This window comes from Protopterus annectens, chromosome 9.part0 (genome assembly GCF_019279795.1).
Source record: "Protopterus annectens isolate FY-2018-M chromosome 9.part0, PAN1.0, whole genome shotgun sequence".
Lineage (NCBI taxonomy): Eukaryota > Metazoa > Chordata > Ceratodontiformes > Protopteridae > Protopterus > Protopterus annectens.
Genome location: NC_056743.1, coordinates 1,547,991,007 through 1,548,010,286, shown reverse-complemented (window position 1 = coordinate 1,548,010,286; position 19,280 = coordinate 1,547,991,007).

The following is a 19,280-nucleotide window of genomic DNA, read 5'->3' as shown; positions in this document are numbered from 1 at the left end:
TGATTTAACAATCAAAAGAGTTATAATACAACTGAACAAACCATAACAAAAAAAAAAAAAAAACATCCTAGGACTTCATCAGAATACACATAACCATTCTAATCCACAGTTTAAATATCCCTCCTCAAATTGTGATAGGCCAAAAACTAACCAATCTATTCCCTTTAAGAATTTATTATAACTCTAATGTTAAAAAATACATATAAAAGAGATGAAAAAAGATAAACACACAGAGGTATACAGGGGAAACGAAGATTATAAAAACAATATATATACCAATGGACGTAGCAGTAGGCTTAGTAAATATTATTTATACGTCACATGAAACATTTAACAAAGACACATCACCCTCCACAGCCAATAATTAGATATACAATTATATATTGTTTAACTTACATATCTATATTTTATTGGTTCTTTCATATAATACAGGAAGAATGGAAATGGCATCATTTAAACCCGGGAGGAAACACTCAGTTTCCTTCTTCCTTAAAATATTCTTACAGGTACCCTCTGTCAGGTTAATCTTGATGCCCTCCAAAATGCCAAATACAAATTTGGTGATTGCGCACCAGGGAATGTTTATATAAGGCAATATTCTGCTTTTTTTATTTTTAATGTCACTTGAATGCTCATAGGTTCTATTTCTCAGGGCATGCTCGGTTTTACCCACATAAATAATTACATGAAATCGAGCTATGGGGGCTTGTAGGGCTAACAGCTGGTGTACCGGATTCCACAAAATGGCTACTCAGTGTAGAGGAAGAGAAGATATTTGATCCCTTGTGTTGAGCTGCATACCTATGAACTCTAGATTCTGAACAAGAATAAGGTTGGACTGGCTCATGTTTATAGTGATGTCCAGGGAATGCGCTAACTGGAATAAGTAGTCCCTGGCTTGGATTAGTCAATGCCTCGTGAGAGCGGTTAGGAGCCAATCTAAATATGGAAACACTTGGAATCCCTTGACCCTCAGGTGAGTGGCTACCCCTGCCATACATTTGGTGAACACCTGGGGGGCTGTGGTGAGTCCAAAGGGCAGTGCTCTGAACTAGTACTGATTGGCTCCCAGATGGAAGCACAGGTATCTCGTGGAGCGCCTGTCTATTTTAATGTAATAGTACGCGTCCTTCAGATCTACAGAGCACATCCAGTCAACCCTGTGCAACAGTGGCAGAATGGATTGAACTGTAACCATGCAAAACCTTGTCTTCTTTATATATTCTTTTAACCTGCTGAGATCCAGAATGGGTCTTAGGTCACCTGTCTTTTTCGGCACTAAAAAGAAGTGGGAGTAGGTTCTGAATCCTCTCTGTTCGGCTGGGACATCCTAGATGACTCATTTTTGCAACAGCTGCTGAATTTCTGGTGCTGCCTTTTCCCATCAACTGGGTGGCACGTCGTGAAGGCTTTTGTATTTTGGAGATGGAAGGGAAAAGGGAATATAATAACCTCTGGATATTACGCTTAGCACCCAACGGTTTTGAGTCAATTGGGTCCAGGCTTTGGGGTGCAAAGCTAATCGTCCCCTGACTGCTTCCAGAGATGGACAGTCAGGCAGCACTTCAGGAGCGCTAGTAGGGCTTACTGGGAGACGATTCCCTAAAGCTTAGGTTCTGCGGACCCCCTCTGCCTCTGGGACAGCAACTTCCATCAAAACCTCCCCCTCTGCCTCTAGAGGAGGGTTCTCCATGCGGATCCTGGAAAGGCCCTCGGGACTTGCAGAACCACACTTTCTTACCCACATGCTGGTTCCTGGAAAAGGACCTCGGAGGGGGGGCTTGATTCCAATAGCAGAAAGAGTCTTTCCGTCGTCCTCGCTGTGGGTAAGAGTGTCTCTAACTGTGTCCTCACAAAGAGAGAAGAGCCATCGTAAGGGGCGTTAACAAATGATATAGTCACAACCAAAAAGAAAAAAAAAAAAAAGCACGAATCCATGAAACCACAATGTTTTAATAAACGCAATCTCTAGCGCCTCGGCTTGCCATCAAGCCTTCAAGGAGTAAAATTCATCATAAAACACACTCATAAATACCAGCAGCCCTCCACTAATTGAATATAATTATATAATTCAATCAAGTTGTCATTTAAATATTTAAATTAAATTTTTCCAACTACACTACGTGTTAAGCCCCCTAGGGGCCAATGTAGAATATTTCAATATAAATATTGAGCCTTTATGCAACAATTTGTTATATATTCACTTGATTCACAATATACTTCCTCCAAAACAGTAGCTTGCAAGCTACTCACATTACTATTATGTACATATTTAAAATGTTGTGCCAAAGGGCTTTCAAGTGTACCAGATCTACTATCTCTAAGATGCTCTTGCAATATAGTCTTGAAAGCCCTTTTAATTTGTCCTATATAAAAAAATATGCACCCACATCTAATAGCATATATAACTCCTTCAGTAACACAATTAAAATGCTTATTAACTGTAAAAACAACCCCATTAATTTTAGGAAAAGTTTTCACCACATATTCACAGCTGATACACCTTCCACACTGGAAGGTGCCCACCTCTTAAATAACTTGTATTAACATATTTGTTGGTCTTTTAAATTGAGTATGGACAACAATGTCCTTAATGCTCCTTCCCCTTTTATAAGAAAAAACAGATGGTTGAGTTGTAAAACTCTGTAAGTCCCTGTATTTTCCCAAAAAATCCCAATAATACAATAACATTTTCTTAATAGAAGGACTTAAAATATTATATGTGGTTATTATAAAAAAACTCTCATTGTCCACATTACTTTCCTCAGAATTATTATATCCATAATAAGGTTTAATCATACCTTCCCTATTCAAAAATGTTTGTCAAGTGTTTTCCACTATATGTTTAGCATATCCCTCTTAAGAAACATTTCAGCTGTACACAGTAGTTCCTCCTTCATATTTTCAAAATTACTACACAACCTAGAAATTTGTGAAAATTCTACAAGTGGCAGGGAACTAATCATATGGGACGGATGACAACTAGACTCCACTAAAAACTGATTTACTTCATTAAACCTTCGATGAATCTTAGTATTAATCGAACCATTATGTTGTCTTTCCAAGGCTAGATCCAAAAATGTTACTCTAGCCCCATAATGTAAACCGTCAAAACTAATTCCCAACCTATTGTGTTTTAAACTTTCTACAAATTATGTTACCTGATCCCTATCTCCTTCACAAATAAAGAGGAGGTCATCAATAAATCTAAAATATTTTAACACAATTTTTCGATAAAAATCACTTCTGTATATGTATTCTGACTCAAACAACCCCATGAATAAGTTTGTGTACATAGGAGCAAAAGGTGAACCCATTGCTGTCCCCTGTAACTGATGGTATAATGTTTCTTCACACACAAAACAGTTTAGTCAAAAAAAATATATTAATTCCATGACATAATATGCTAAAGGTGAGTCTCCCAAGTACAACCTTAAAGCTTCCATGCCAAACTGATGTTTAATATTAGTATATAAACTCCTTACATCTACAGAAATCCAATACATATCAGAATTCCACCTAATGTTATTCATTTTATTTAGAAAACCAAAAGAGTCTTTACTATATGATGGTAGCTAATAGCTTCTTTCAACAAAAAATTATGAATCACCACACCAACATTATGTGAAAAATATTTAACAACTGAGACGACTGGTCTGCCAGGGGTTGTAAGATATCCTTGTGGATTTTACGTAGGCAGTAGAAATATGCCATACCTGTGTTAGTACATACTAACTTTTTATCCACATCTAAATCCAGCCAATACCCCAGCCTCAACCCTTTATTGATTAAGTTCACACATCTATCTCTAGAATCTTGATACTGTGCAATATCTACTATCTCACGTTTCTTTATAATTCAATAAACTCAAACAAATAGAGAAAAATGTATAATCACAATTCAATTACCCTTATCAGAGGGCTTTATAATTAAATCATGCTGTTTACTAAAAGTTACTAATGCTTATCACTCATTTTTAGTTAAATTATATTCCACTTCTTTAAAATTAAACATTTTTAGCATTTTTTTCTAACTCAAAATCCACCATACCATAGAATTTACGTATTACTTCATGTATAAATGGTGGCAGAAAGTTACTTTCAGACTGAATATTAATAGTATTGAGCATACAATAAGCACTGCATTCATTTGATAAAGTTGATGTACATGACACAAAAGATTCATCTGATTCATCGGATGACAAACTGCCATCCACAATATCAAATATACCACTCACAGCATCACTAGTATATTCATTATAACACAAATTTATTTTCTGAAAAAAATCTTTCAGATGTAACTTATGGACTAGTTGGAATAATTCAATTTTACACTGATGTAATCTAGGTACAACTGTGGGAACAAATTTAAGCCGACAACAAAGCAGAATACAAATGTTCACTAATCTGTCCTGATATATTAACAATTATATTATGATCACTATCACCAACAGAATCAGTTCCATCTTACCACCCCACTGCAAGGTAGATTCACGAAACTGTTCCTGTTGAGGACGCCCTCGCTTCCTCTGTCTGTTATCATTCTTCCGAACGTTGTTCCTCATATAATGTTGATTCCTAGCTTCCAGCAATGGTAGAAAGGCTTCTTCATCATCAAGAATCACTAAAAAAACTATTATTGTCACTAGAAGAAGCGTCTCCATGTTGGATCTGTTCTCCTGCTTGCCTCTGAAAGTGAACATGAGAATGCTTTCTCCGATTGGACGACCTCAAGAAGGCTTTACCCACTTTCACAGTCTCGTAGGTCTCTTTAGTATAATTTTTGTTCCACTAATTGCTGCTCTAACATTGTGTGTTTAGATTTTATATATTGTAAGCAGGATTCAAGTCTAGCTTTGTCAATAAGTACAGCCAAATTGGAGCACACAACGGAAATCTCCACCTTGGCTTTATTTAATTTTACCCCATCTCTCACAATAGGGATGGTAATCCACTCCATGAAACACTGGTGTGCTGTTTTCTCCCATCACTGCTTGAATATTTTATCCTCTGAATCAGTTAAATCAAAAGGCACAGACGGGAATTTCACAGCCCTCTACTCTTCTATTAAGAAAATGTTATTGCATTATTGGGATTTTTTGAGAAAATACAGGGACTTACAGAATTTTACAACCAAACACCTGTTTTTTCTTATAACAGGGGAAGGAGCATTAAGGACATTGTTGTCCATACTCAATTTAAAAGACCAATGGATATGTTAACACAAGTTACTGAAGAGGTGAGCACCTTCCAGTGTGGAAGGTGTATCAGCTGTGAATATGTGGTGAAAACTTTTCCTAAGATTAATTGGGTAGTTTTTACAGTTAAGGAGCATTTTAATTGCATTACTGAAGGAGTTATATATGCTGTTAGACGTGGGTGCAAACTTTTTTATATAGGACAAACTAAAAGGGCTTTCAGGATCAGATTACAAGAGCATTTTACAGATATTAGATCTGGTAAACTTGAAGGCCCTTTGGCACAACATTTTAAATATGTACATAATAGTAATGTGAGTAGCTTGCAAGCTACTGTTTTGGAAAAAGTATATTGTGAATCAAGTGAATATATAACAAATAAATTGTTGCGTAAAGAAAAAAGAAGATATGTCTTACCACAACGCTCCATCTGTATTGTTGATCCTCGTTCAGTCATTGTGTGTGGGTATTGGTTCCGACCTTGGAACCGAGCTGGCCATTTCCAAGCTCGTGTCAGCTACAAACTCTCAAGCTAAAACTCTTACCCAGAATTCCCCTCTCCCGGTTACCTCAGATTGAGTTTGCAAGTCAAAGGAAGGTAGAGGCTACCTCTGGTCAAAAGACCTAATAGAACCGGATGGTGAGATCCACTAGAAGCCACAGGAGGGGGAAGGAAGGAGGGTCATAATGACTGAACGAGGATCACCAATACAGATGAAACGTTATGGTAAGACATAACTTCTTTATCTGATATTGTTAATCCTTGTTCATTCCTTATGTGTGGGACAAAGTCCCCAGCTACCTTTATTCCTGGGAGGCTCTCATGGAAGGACATTCCTGAGCACCATAGAACCAAAAGATGCTCTTCCCCGGAGGCCAAATCCAATTTGTAATGATTGATGAAGGTATGAGGAGTAGCCCAAGTTGCAGCTGCACAAATGTCATGTAAAGAAGCTCTGGCATGGAAGGCAGCAGAAGTTGCCACCGACCTTGTAGAATGAGCCTTTATGGTAGTAGGTAACGTTGTCTATAAATGAAGGTCACGCAGCCTTTCAACCATTTAGCCAATGTGACCTTAGCAACAGCACATCCTAATGTAGGTCCAGAGTAGGCCAAAAATAACTGGTCTGATTTACGAGAGGCCTTAATCCTGTTAAAGTAGAAGTGAATTTGCCTGTGAATATCTAGGATATGTAGGCAACACTCTCCTTTGAATGATTGAATAAGAAAACTGGCAATTCAATGGTTTGATTAATGGACATTTCAGAGATCACTTTTGGCAGAAAGGAAGGATTAGTTCTCAATGACATTATCTCTATGAAAAATCAAATATGGACTCTTGATGCATAAGGCTTGAAGCTCAGAGATACGTCTGGCAGAAGTAATGGCGACCAAAAACAAGGTTTTTCCATGACAAATATATGAGGTCGCAAGAAGCTGGTTCAAAAGGTGGCATTGTCAAAGCTTGTAGGACTAATGACAAGTCCCATGATTCAGTACTTTTATGAAAGTCTTGCATAATTTGCGTGACATAAGAGGAGTATTGGACACCATCATGGAAATTAGATATTGCAGCCAAATGAATTCTAATGGTAGAGGCAGATAGACCAGATTGAAATAGGGTAGCTAGATACTCCAGTACTATCGACACTGGTGCTGAGAAAGGATCTACCTGTTTTTCTTTCAGCCAAAAGGTAAATCTTTTCCACTTGCTAAGATATGTAATTCTGGTGGAAGACTTATGAGATACAATAAGAATGTCAAGTACTGGCAAAGAAAGATTATTCTGCCTGGCAATCAGGGGAATTGGAGGAGCCAAGCTGTGAGCTTCAGGCTGTTCAAGTTGGGGTGAATCAGATTCTGTGGATGGGAGATCAACCCCGGGGTTGGATGGAGAATCCACGGTTGATCTAGCAGGTGAGGCCAAAAGAAGGGGAACCAAATCGGACGAGGCCAATATGGTGCTATGAGGATTACTTTGCTCTTCAACTGGCAGGCTTTCTTCAGAAACTGGGGAATGAGTGGGAGAGGTGGAAATGCATAAGGCAGACCCGAGGGCCAATCGTGGGCTAGAGCGTCCCTGGAGGACTGTCCCGGAGGGGGAATCGGGATGAAATAGTTGCTGCATTTGTAGTTGGTCGGGGAAGCAAAGAGGTCGCAGCAAGGAAGACCCCAGCAGATGAAAATCTCTGCCGCTATCAAGGAACTCAGGGACCACTCACGAGGTTGTAGTATGCACGTGCTGAGTCTGTCTGCTATCACACTGGAACTCCTGGGAATGTGCGTTGCTAGAAGAAAACAGTTGGTAGCCATCGCCCAATGCCATATTCTCATGGCTTCTCGACAGAGTGAGTAAGATTTGGTTCTGCCGTTTGTTGATGTACCAGTCCACCGCCATGTTGTCAGATTGTATCGCAGTAGCCCCAGATGACAGCAGGCGATGGAATGCTTGCAATGCCAGAAGCACCGCCCTCAGCTCTAGAACATTTATATGCAGATGGGCCTCCATTTCAGACCAAGTACCTTGGAATGTCTGTCCCTGACAGCCTCCCCCCACCCCATCAGGGAGGTGTCCGTGGTCACTCTAGACTTGGGCAGTTGGGGAGAGAAGGGGCGAGACCATTGTGACGGGTTGTGGGCCATCCACCAATTTAAATCCTGTTTGCACCCGTGAGTTACCCGAATCTTGGCTGAAAGAGGGTACTGAAAGGGATACCATTGGGTGAGCAGTAGCCATTGTAGAAGTCTCATGTAAAACCTGGCCAGGGGAACAATGGTGATGGAGGCTGCCATGGAATCCAACAACTGTAGAACAGAGTGAACTGTGGATTTCTCCCTTGAAAGGATTGGGATCAGTTGTTGCTTTATCCTTAGAATTCTGTGCTCTGGAATGGATACTCTGCAATTCTTTGTATTCAAGATGACCCCTATGAATTTTGTGGACTGAGATGGGATGAGATTGGATTTTTGCCAGTTTATGGTTAAGCATAGCCTTTCTGTAGAGAGGAGAGAGTATGCCAGGGCTTCTTCCAATAGATGTCTGGTGGGGGCGGAGATGAGCCAGTCGTCTAGGTATGGAAACACCTGGAATCCTCGTAGTCGCAAGTGAGCTGTGACGACTGCCATGCACTTTGTGAACACTCTGGGGGCTGTAAAGAGTCCAAAGGGCAGTACTCTGAACTGGTAGTCACTGGCTCCCGCACGGAAGCGAAGGAATCTTCTTGATGGTCTGTCCACTATTATGTGGTAGTACGCATCTTGAAGATCTATCGAGCACATCCAATCGCCTTTTTCCAAAAGCGGAATAAGACTGTATTGTGACCATCCAGAATTTTTGTACTTTTACAAACTTGTTCAACACACTGAGACCCAAGATTGGTCTCCAGTCCCCGGTCTTCTTTGGTACCAAAAATAGTCTTGAGTAGAATCTGGATCCTATCTGGTCTGCAGGGACTTTTTGGATGACTCTTTTTCTTAGCAGTTTTGAAATCTCTAATGCTGCTTCTTCCCTTTGACTGGGTGGAATGTCGGGTAAGTTTGTTAGGGGAGCGGGACAAAGGTCGAAGGGAATATGATAACCTCTGGTTATTATCCTTTGCACCCAAGAATCGGTGGTGATGGTTAGCCAGGCAGAAGGGTACAAAGAGAAATGACCCCCAACCACTTCCAGAGGAAAGCAGTTGGGCCGCTCTTCAGGAGCACTGGTAGGATTGGCCAGGGAAAGAGTCCCTGGAACCCTGGTTATGCAGACCCCCCCCTACCCTGAAAAGGGAGTCTTCCCTGTGAGTTTCCCCCTCTGCCTTTAGGGGAGAACTCAGCCAGTTTGTCATGGAAAGGACCCTGAGACATTTTGTACCACATCTTCCCACTCTTTTGGTTTCTGGAGAAGGCCCATTGAGGGGAAGAATAACGGACACCCATGGCAGAAAGGGTCTTACCATCCTGTTCACATCCAGCCAGTGGGCTTTTAACCTTGGGTCCAAACAATGAAGAGGCTTCGATGGGAGCACTGAGAAAGGAAGCCTTGAAGGGTTCCGTGAAATTACATAAGCGCATCCAGGCATGTCTTCTCAGAACAATGCCTGAACTCGCCACTCTAGCTGCTCCTTCTGATGCATGAGATATCAGGCGCATGGAGGAGTTAGATATCGATTCAATGGTGGCTAGCTAAGAGGCCACTTTGTCAAAGACCTCATCAGACACAGCTCCAGCCAAAGTTTCAGAGAGCTCAGAAATGAAATCTCTTTGAAGCCTGGTAAAGAGTGCCATATAGTTCAGGGACCTGACTGCAAAGGTCGTTGATGCAAAAGTACGCTTCCCTATTCTGTCCAGAGCCCGGGACTCTTTGTTGGGGGATGGACAGTCTGACTTTCTTCTTCCACCAGGTCCTTTTTAGTTGTGGCCGCCACCACCAAGGCATCTACAGGAAGACCTTTGGACCAATGAGGATCAGTAGCAGGAGGGGACAAAATTTTATCTGGCCTCCGGGGAATGGCCTCAACGGTGTAAGGAGCCTTCCACACACACACTGCACGACGAGCCGGACCAGTTCGTCGCTAGGTGGAGTAACCCAAGAGGTAGGGTGCCGGGCACGAAAGGCCTACAAGAACACAGACACTTTAGAGTCAGGTTCGAGGGCTGCCAGTCACCTCTCTGTTTAAGAATTTCAAGAATATCACCAAAGGATACCTCAGAGGGTGAACGAGGGGACACTTCCCCATCATCAAAGTCTGTCTCTTCAGTAAGGGACTCCTCTGTGGAGTCCATGTGCTTCCTCTTGCACAAGCTCTTTTGATGAACTTCCTCAGAGGGAGAAGCTGGGGAAGACGGTGCAAAAGGGGTCTCCTGTGGGAGTATATCCTGAGGCCTTTGTGCCCGGTGTCCACTAGGAGTGACTTGTGTACATTGTGGTCCAGAGGAGGGCGGGGAGAATGATAACACAGGATCGCCAACTGATGCCAGAGCCTTCTTCATTAGCTAGAAAGCCGGTCCACTTGAAGAGGAGTGAGTGCCCAGGGCAGGGGTCACCCCTCTCCTAAGTGGCTCAGCTTGCCGACTCGGAGTCCCTGGATGGCTGTGAAACACCAAATTAAGTACGCCACAGCTGACATCCTGGGTTGTAGCAAAACTCTCCTGCCACAAAGGCAACTGCGGCTCCTTAGTGATGTCCATAAAGGTAAACGTAGAGGGGGAAGACTGTTACATCAAGGGGCTTCAAAGGCAATGAAGTAGAAGAATAAGTAGGGGTCTTTGGTAAAGGGTGATCACCTCCCGAAGAAGGATAGGTCCGGGGGGCTGGATACCTCTGGCCAAAAGCACTTAATCCACAAGACGCAACACGTCATGCTCAGAGAGGCTTCTAGTGGATTTCACGGACACGGCTGAGGGGGAGTCAGGTCTATCCAAAGACGGAGCAAGCTTGGTGTCCACCTCAGAGGTCTGCATTGAAAACAACGGGGCTGTAAAGGACTGAACTACAGGTGTCTACACCGAGAAAATCATTGGTGCCAAAATCATGGTTTGCACCGACGATAAGGCCAGTACCGAAGTGGTTGTCGACGCGAAGGCTGGAACCGAAAAAATCGGTGCCGATAACTGAATGGTCGGTGCTGAGAGGGTAGTCGGTGCCGGGTAAGTTGTCGGAGCCGAAAAGGCAATGGGCAATCCATCGACGTCGTAACAGTCTGCATCAACTGAACAGTCGATGCCAGTAAAGAAGTTTGAACCGAGGAGCCCCTCGGTACAGATACGGTAAAGAGCACACTAGTCGGTGCCGAAGTCACAGATGGTGCCAATGGCCTCGGTGCCGAAGGGTTAGGTACTGAAAGCGCTCGAGCCGAAGAAGTCAAATCCAAACTGGAAAGCTTAGCTTTCTTGGGTCTCGGTTCCTGGGGGTCCTCAGCAGAGGACGAAGGAAGGGACTTGGCCTTTATATGTTCATCACTCTTTTATTTATGGGATCTTGGAGGAGTTGAAGCCTCCGACCCAGAAATAGCCTCTGAAAAAGGAGATTTAAGTAGGCCCTTCAATATTAATTTATTTTTTCTCTCAATCAACGTCCTGTTAGAAAAATTCTTACAAATCCCGCAGGGCAGGTCAACTGTTAAATGAGGCACACCCAAGCAATAGACACACAGGGAATGTGCATCTGAAGTAGGTAATTTATGGCCACAATCTAAACATCTTTTAAATTCTGGACTACCTTTTTTATCTGCCATGTTAAAAAGAAGGAAGGAAACCCAGAAAAAATACCAGCAATGGTACAAGAATTACCCGAAGGTAAGAACGAAAGGGGGTTTACCAACTATGGTAAAAAAGAAATTACCTCACTGTAAAGGGGAAGAAAGGAGCTGAAAAGATTTAAGAAAGGATAGTTGCTAAATGCGATAAGGTAAGAGAAAACTATCTGATAACTTTCCTGTGAGAAAAGGCTGTTTTAGAATTTAGTATGAAGAAAAATATTGTACTTAGCTCAAGAGAAGTAGCTTGAGATGACCGAATGGTGATGCAGCAAACGAAATCTGAGGTAACAGGGAGAAGGGAATTTTGGGTAAGAGTTTTAGTTCGAGAGTTTGTAGCTGACACGAACTTGGAAGATGGCCGGCTCGGTTCCGAGGTCGGAACAAATACCTACACATAAGGAATGAACGAGGATTAACAATATTAGATTAATATTTATATTGAAATATTCTACAATGACCCCTAGGGGGCTTAACATTGAGTGTGGTTGGAAAAGTTTAATTTAAATGACAATTTAATGGTATTATATAATTATATAATTGTATTCAATTAGTGGAGGGCTGCTGGTATTTATATGAGTCTGTTTTATGATTAATTTTACTCCTTGAAGTCTTGACGCAAGCCAAGACCCTAGAGATTGTGTTTTAATAAACGGTTTGGATGACATTGTGGTTTCTTGCATTAACAAATTATGCTTTAAAGGGGGAGTGGATGTGCCTCTTTTTGCATGTATTCTTCTGAGTGACTTTCTCAGGTGGGTATTCTGGGGAAGTACCAGATTCCTCATGAATAGGGAAATCTTGGAGGCCGCTTGGGACAGGAAGACTTGTGGCAGGATGACAGCAAGAAAGGCCTGAATCCGATGGAGGTACAGGAGCGGATTGAGGAACTTGTGTGCCCTCTCCACTATCTGGAAGGCAGAAGGACCAGGAAAAGCCATTTCTACTTCCCCTAAAGATGAAACTACCACAGAAAAATGGGCACGACTCACACTGGATCCAGGGACCCAGAAGGGCTTGGACCCGAGCTATCGAGTGCATAAGCACCTAAGGGAAAGGACAGCTCCTAAAAGAATTAAGCTGATCCCAGTCCCCTGGACCCAATGCAGATGCCACGGCTCCGAGACTCACTCTGCTCTGAAGGGGCTCCTCAAGGGCATCCTCGGGGTAGAGGAAGGGAGCTTCCTCTGCACTGAGTGCAATACGCATAGTAATCTTGAATCCCCTGGCTCCAAAGCCAGGGGATGGATCAGAGAAGGAGTCCTGATAGGGTGACTTGGGTAGCTCACAGATCTGACAGGGGATGGAACAGAGACTACCCTTATCTGGATCTGGGCCTTAAGAAACCTCATCATCCTGTCCATGTCTGCCTCAGATCAGCTTCTTGCCAATCTGGAAGAAGCCGACGAGGGGGGCCAGGAGTGCTTTGACTTGGAGGACAGTGTTGGAGACTTTGTCAGGTGCTAGGATACAAGAGGATAGGATCTGAAGTCGGAGCTGACAAAGTCATCAGGGAAATTGTAATCTCCCCGGATCCGAGGAGACAGTAGATCTGGTCAGGGAGCCAACTTCTGCAGATCCGAAGGAGTAAAATCCACAGACTTCTTGCGCTTTTTAAGCTCGAGAGAGTCACTTGGGGAGGTAGGGAAGGGACCTCTTTTTAGACTCCTTAGGAAATGAAGAGAAAAGCCAAGGAAGGGGTCTGAGCCTCAGCAGAGGAAGGAAGAAGGACCCTAATATGTTTGTTCCATCTGTCGGCTAAAGCCTGAAGATTAAAGGCAGCACAGATGGAACATTTTGTTTTTAAATGGTCAGCAGCAAGGCAGTCCGCACACTCGTTGTGGACATCTTGATTGGGGATTTTATGCCCACAAGAAATTAACCGTTTGAAGCTGGGAAATGGTTGGTTAGCCATAACGTACAGGATCACATCAAAAACTAACAGACAGAAACAAGCAAGTTGAACGATAAAGAAGCTACCAAACCCAGATGGAAAGCAAAGGTAATTTTTTTTTTTTTTTTTTGTTACTGTAACTGCAACTAGTTACTAGTAAATCTAACAACAAATTTAACAGATTTAACAAACCATTCACTAATATAGTCTAATTTAAATGTATTTATTTTTTTTTACAGGAGACGAAGAAGAATGTGCACACGTACACACACAGGCACACTATTAAAGAGGAGGGAGGAAGAAATACAGCAGAAAACACCTACAATTTTTAACAGAAACTACCAAAAATGCAAACCATCCTTGAGAGTGCAAAATCTGCATCTGATTCACTGATGTGGCAAACGAGATCTGAGGGAGTTGGATGGATGAAAGGCACTGTGGGTATGAGGGAGGAGCTTGAGAGTCAAATCCAAGTTTGTGAAATGTGTCTGAGCCAGATCCGAGGGTCGGATCAGAGACCCTGTCATGAGGATGAATGAAAGAGCCAACATCAGGTCTTCATTATTAACTCAATAACGTCTAAAGAGAAGTTATATCCTTTAAGTATTTTATACAGTTATGACCAACTAATAGAGTCAAAGGCTTTATCTACGTCTAAGCTAATGATTAAATTAAAAGTTCTTTTTTATTTTTATTTGCAATATAAATCAAAATCAATAGTCAAATAATATTATCTTGTACTTCTCTATTTAGTATAAATCCTGTTTGATCATTTTCAACTAAAGCTGGTATTATATTGTTTAGTCTTTTAGCTAATATCGACATATATACTTTCTAATCAATGTTTACTAGAGAAATGGCACAATAAGAAGAGCATAATTTAGAATCTTTTCCTTGTTTCAAAATAGGTGAAATAGAAAATTTCCAGAAGGGAAGGTATATTCATTTCATGTTTTTTTATCTCCCAGAAATTTTTAATAACATCTTTAAAGTATTGTCTGGAATTATTTTATATACTTCTGGAATTATACCATCTAGTCCTGCGGCCTTATTATTTTTTAAGTTTTTGATTTGTTCTTTCAGTTCTTTAAAAGATATTGATTTATCTGAGATCATAACTTGCTGTTTTGTTAATCTATTTTTGATGTTATTTTTTTTTAAAGTATCTGTTAATTTGTCATTTTCCAAAATGAGTTTATTATCACTAATTGATTTATAATGGACTTGAAAGACTTCAAGTATGTCTTTTAAATCAGTTAAATTTTTAGGAATATTATTTACCGTATAATTAATTTCATTTATATGATTCTGTCAAAAGATATACTGGAAGAATCACGCAGCAAAAAGGTAGGCCAAAAAAGAGTTTATTTTACATGCATGGAGACCTGCCACAAAGTTCTTGGTTGTCAGCAGTCTAATTTCTATACACTTTACATGGGTTTTTATACCCTCTTTTGTGCATACACAGCAGCTGGTTACTAGACAAGGAATTTCAGTCACGGCTATAAATTCACTCACTGGAGCCTTAGATGGTAAAAAGTCAGACACAAGATAAGTTGGTGCCTACATCAAGGTAACATCTATGCACTCCTCCTTGGTCAGAGGTCAGTCCCAAGATAGGCCTGTGCCTGGACCAAAGTAACATCTGTGCATTCCTTTCTGGTCAGCAAATTCCTTACAAGAAAAACAACTCATTTTAGCTTATTTCTTTGCACGCAATGTAGTTTCACATTTTAACCCTTCCTATACAGGATACAAAGATGTTGAACACAAAGATTCTTACTACATTTCCCCCCTCACAACACTTTGTATCCCCCGTAATACATTTTATTCATACAGTTTTTCGCATGATTAATTTTCTGTATATTCAGAATAATAAGCTTTAGTTGCATTGGCAGACAATACACTTGATATTATCATTCGGATGCAAGGAATGCAACAACTCAACAGTAGGAATATAATGGCACCAACACATACAGCAATTAAGACATTCATAAGTACTGTTCCCCAATTCCCAAACCAATTTTGGAAAAAGTCAGTCAATGGATTCTGTCCTGGTTTTGTAAGTTCAGAAACTTGTTGTAAGATCTCCAAATGACTGTCTATATCATGCTCATTATCGGGAATAAAAGAACAACACTCCCCCTGGATAAGAGCGCAAGTACCTCCTTTCGCCGCTAGGGTGAAATCGAGCGCCATCCGATTCTGCAACACTACAGTCCTCATTGCAGTTAGCTCATCCGTCACCAACTCTAGCGCATAAAAAGTTGCATTGCTCAGAGTTTCTAACAGTTTTGACAGTTTTCTGAGCTCCCAAATAGATTTTACTGTCCCATAAGCTGGAAGAATACCAGCCCAAGAAATAACATCATCGCCCAAGTCCATGTGTGACAGTCCCTTGCTGCTACTGTGGGCCAAATCGTGATGATAGATCCAGGATGCATCAACGTTACCTACGGGATTAACAGGTTTATTTACAGCACGTACATTTCGTATTTTACCTTGGGGAAGAGAAAATGTATGTCTTATAGCTGGTGCTAAATAGCCCAAAAACAACTGCCTGACCAATTCCTTGGCAACCATTTGTATGCTTTTTTACCACAGATAAAATAACAATCATTCACCTTAAGGGTGATATTTACTGGAATAGAATGATTTCCTTTGTCTTGTAGCCCTTTAAACAAAAGATCATACACAGATAACATTTTTTCAACAAAGCTTGTGACATTAATAAGCCCTGTACTATTAATAAGCACTCTTACAGGCTTGAAACTTGTTGCACAGTGCCCATCTATTGTACAGTTATGAATTATGGTTACATTACATTGACTCCATCCAACCTTAATTTTTCCAGATCTCTGAAAACATACAGTTCCATTCTGACGACCCATGAGGGGTAATGCTATTTTGTCCTTTAAGGCTACCTCTGAAGTTTCAAATAGTAAATTAGTCCATGTATCATTTGCCCCCAAAGGGACTGTACCTAACATCAGACCACCATGTACAGTCGGGATAGCTGTGCATATCCAACAATTTGAAACATTAAAAGACAAAGCATATGCATATTTAATAGCTTGGTACGTATTAAAGGGTGGATGCCAAGCTGTATTTTCGTCTCTCTTCACTTGGCTAGTTTCGTTTGAAAATAAAAATGGCCAAAACAGAAAAACAACACTCACACTTACTAGCAACAAAATTATTTTGCAATGCCTTTGTGGGAAGGGCTGCTCCCTTCCGGTATTGTTTTGCATTGCTACAATAGTCAAAAGATTCACACAGACAGAACTACTACTCAGTGTTCCTCAGGGGAACTCAGGTTTTTTTCTAGCTCAAACTGTGTAACAATTTTGCAGTGAGTCAGGTGGATCCACGATGGTTGCTCCTTTATTCGGACCGCTGTGGGTGTTGAAATCAAAACCTGGTATGGACCTTCCCACTTCGGTGAGGCCCACGTCTTTCTCTTGACAATTTTAACCCACACCCACTCGCCAGCCTTCACTTCCAGGATCCTGTTGTTCTTCTGATCTGAAAAATAATCATTCGTTAGAGAAGTGTTAGTTTTTGTCAGCATTTTCCTCATGTAATCTGCTATGTCTTCACCCCCCTCACGTTCCGCAGGCAAAAGACCTTGCCACTGCGAGACGTAATAAGGTCTCCCGTATAGTAGTTCAAATGGTGTGACCCCTTTTGAGGTCGGAGTGGTATGCATGGACAGAAGTGCCAGAGGTAAGCAGTTTATCCAAGACTGATGTGTCTCGGCCATGAGTTTACGTAACTTGCCTTTGAGAATGCCATTATGGCGTTCAACCAACCCTGCTGACTGTGGGTGGTTGGCACAATGGTGTTTTAACCCGATCTGGAAAATGGCAGCCAGTTTTTGAATAACTTGGTTTACAAAATGTGTACCATTATCAGAATAGATGCGTGTAGGTAGCCCAAAATGAGGGATAATGTTATTTGTAAGGGCCTTGGCTACCGACAATGCATCTGGGTGTGCTACCGGAAAAGCTTCTACCCATTTTGTAAAAGCATCAATAATGACCAACACAAATCACTTCTGTTGAACAGGAGTTAGTTCAATGAAATCCATACAGATTGTGTTAAATGGATACGGAGGCAGCGAGAAAGCTGCTGGACTGATCCGTACCCCACCACCATGGTATCGTGCACAAAGCAGGCACGATAAACAAAATCGTTTTGCATACGCTATAAAGCCCTTGGTCCAGAAACTTCGCTGGATCATTTGAACCATGGCAGCAGGGCCCAGGTGCGATGGGCCGTGCGTCACTAATGAGGCATACCTAAAAAGGTTCGTTGGCAAAACATACTTGTCATTTGGACCTACAAAAACTCCCTGCTTCTGAATAGCCCCATATTTAACCCATCGCTGTTTTTCCTGAACTGTACTAAGTTCCTGCATTACTTGTAAAGTTTGTAGATCAAATTTATCTGTAGGATGAAGTTCCTTCTGTGTGGTCTCGAGTGCAAAAGTAGAGGTTAAGGCTACACTTTTCGTAGTTTTGTCAGCTAGTGCATTTCCAAGTGATACTGGATCCTTGGCATTTGTGTGTGCTGCGCACTTACAGATGGCCAATCCCCGTGGCAGTTGGACAGCTTGTAAGAGGCTAAGGACTAAATCCTTGTGGGTTATTTCCTTTCCTGAGGCCGTAACCATTCCCCTATTTTTCCATTGCTGTGCAAAGACATGGACCATGGAAAAAGCATACTGACTATCTGTGTAGATAGTAAAGTACAGTTTTGTACCTACCATAAATGTAGATGTTCGAGGATCTACATTGCTGCAGTCATAACCTGGGGGTAGTCCGCTGTCCTCGATCGGCCCGAATACCAAAGAGCTGGGCTGGCGTCGGTCATTGTCGCCTAGAGCTGACATCAGTACGTCGTAGTACTTAAGCGCATGACCGACGTCATATCCTCAGTCTTTCTTGCCCCAGATGTCAGAAGGCCTAAGAATGAAAGAAGGCCAGAGCCAAAAAAGTAAAGGCCCAACAACTACCAGTGTGGAAATAGAGATAAACCTAAAATAAAAAACACAGCCACCACCAACTATAGAGGGGAAGGAGGGAGGGATAATTGGACTGCAGCAATGTAGATCCTCGAACATCTACATTTATGGTAGGTACAAAACTGTACTATGTTCTTCGTCTCACATTGCTGCAGTCATAACCTGTGGGTAGAATCCCAAAGCAAAGGAAAAGGGAGGCTGGCAAACTAAATAGCATTAGGGGCTGCTAACATGCCCTGTAAAACTGCAGTGGCAAACCCAGCCCTGGATTTGGAATAAAGAGGGAGATGGTAATGCTTAGTAAAAGTGTGTACTGAACTCCAAGTAGCTGCCTCCAAAATATCCTTAGTAGCTACACCCCTCAAAAAAGCAGTAGATGTGGCAGTAGCCCTAGTAGAATGAGGTCTGATCCCAGCAGGAGCATCCTTCCCATGAGGAGAATAACAAAAAGCAATACAATGACCAATCCACTTTGAAATAGTCTGCTTTGAAACAGCTTTCCCTTGTGAACTCAAAGCAAAGGAAACAAATAACTGTTGAGTCTGTCTGAACTCCTTAGTTCTGCTCAAATAGTAACGTAACTGCCTCTAGATATCCAAAGAATGCAAGACTTTTTCCCCCTTATTTTGGGGATCAGCATAAAAAGTAGGCAAATGAATAGACTGGTTCAAGGCCACATTAGAAATCACTTTAGGCATAAAAGTAGGGTTAGTTCGCAAAGAAACTCTGTCCTTATGAAATATCAGAAAGGGTTCAACTGCCATGAGTGCCTGCAATTCAGATACCCTCCTAGCAGAAGTAATGGCCAACAAAAAAGCAGTCTCTCAAGACAAAAACTTCAATTCAGACGTAGCTGCAGGTTCAAAAGGAGGTAAAGTAAGTTTCTCCAAAACAAAATTGAGATCCCAGGAAGGAGTAGGAGCT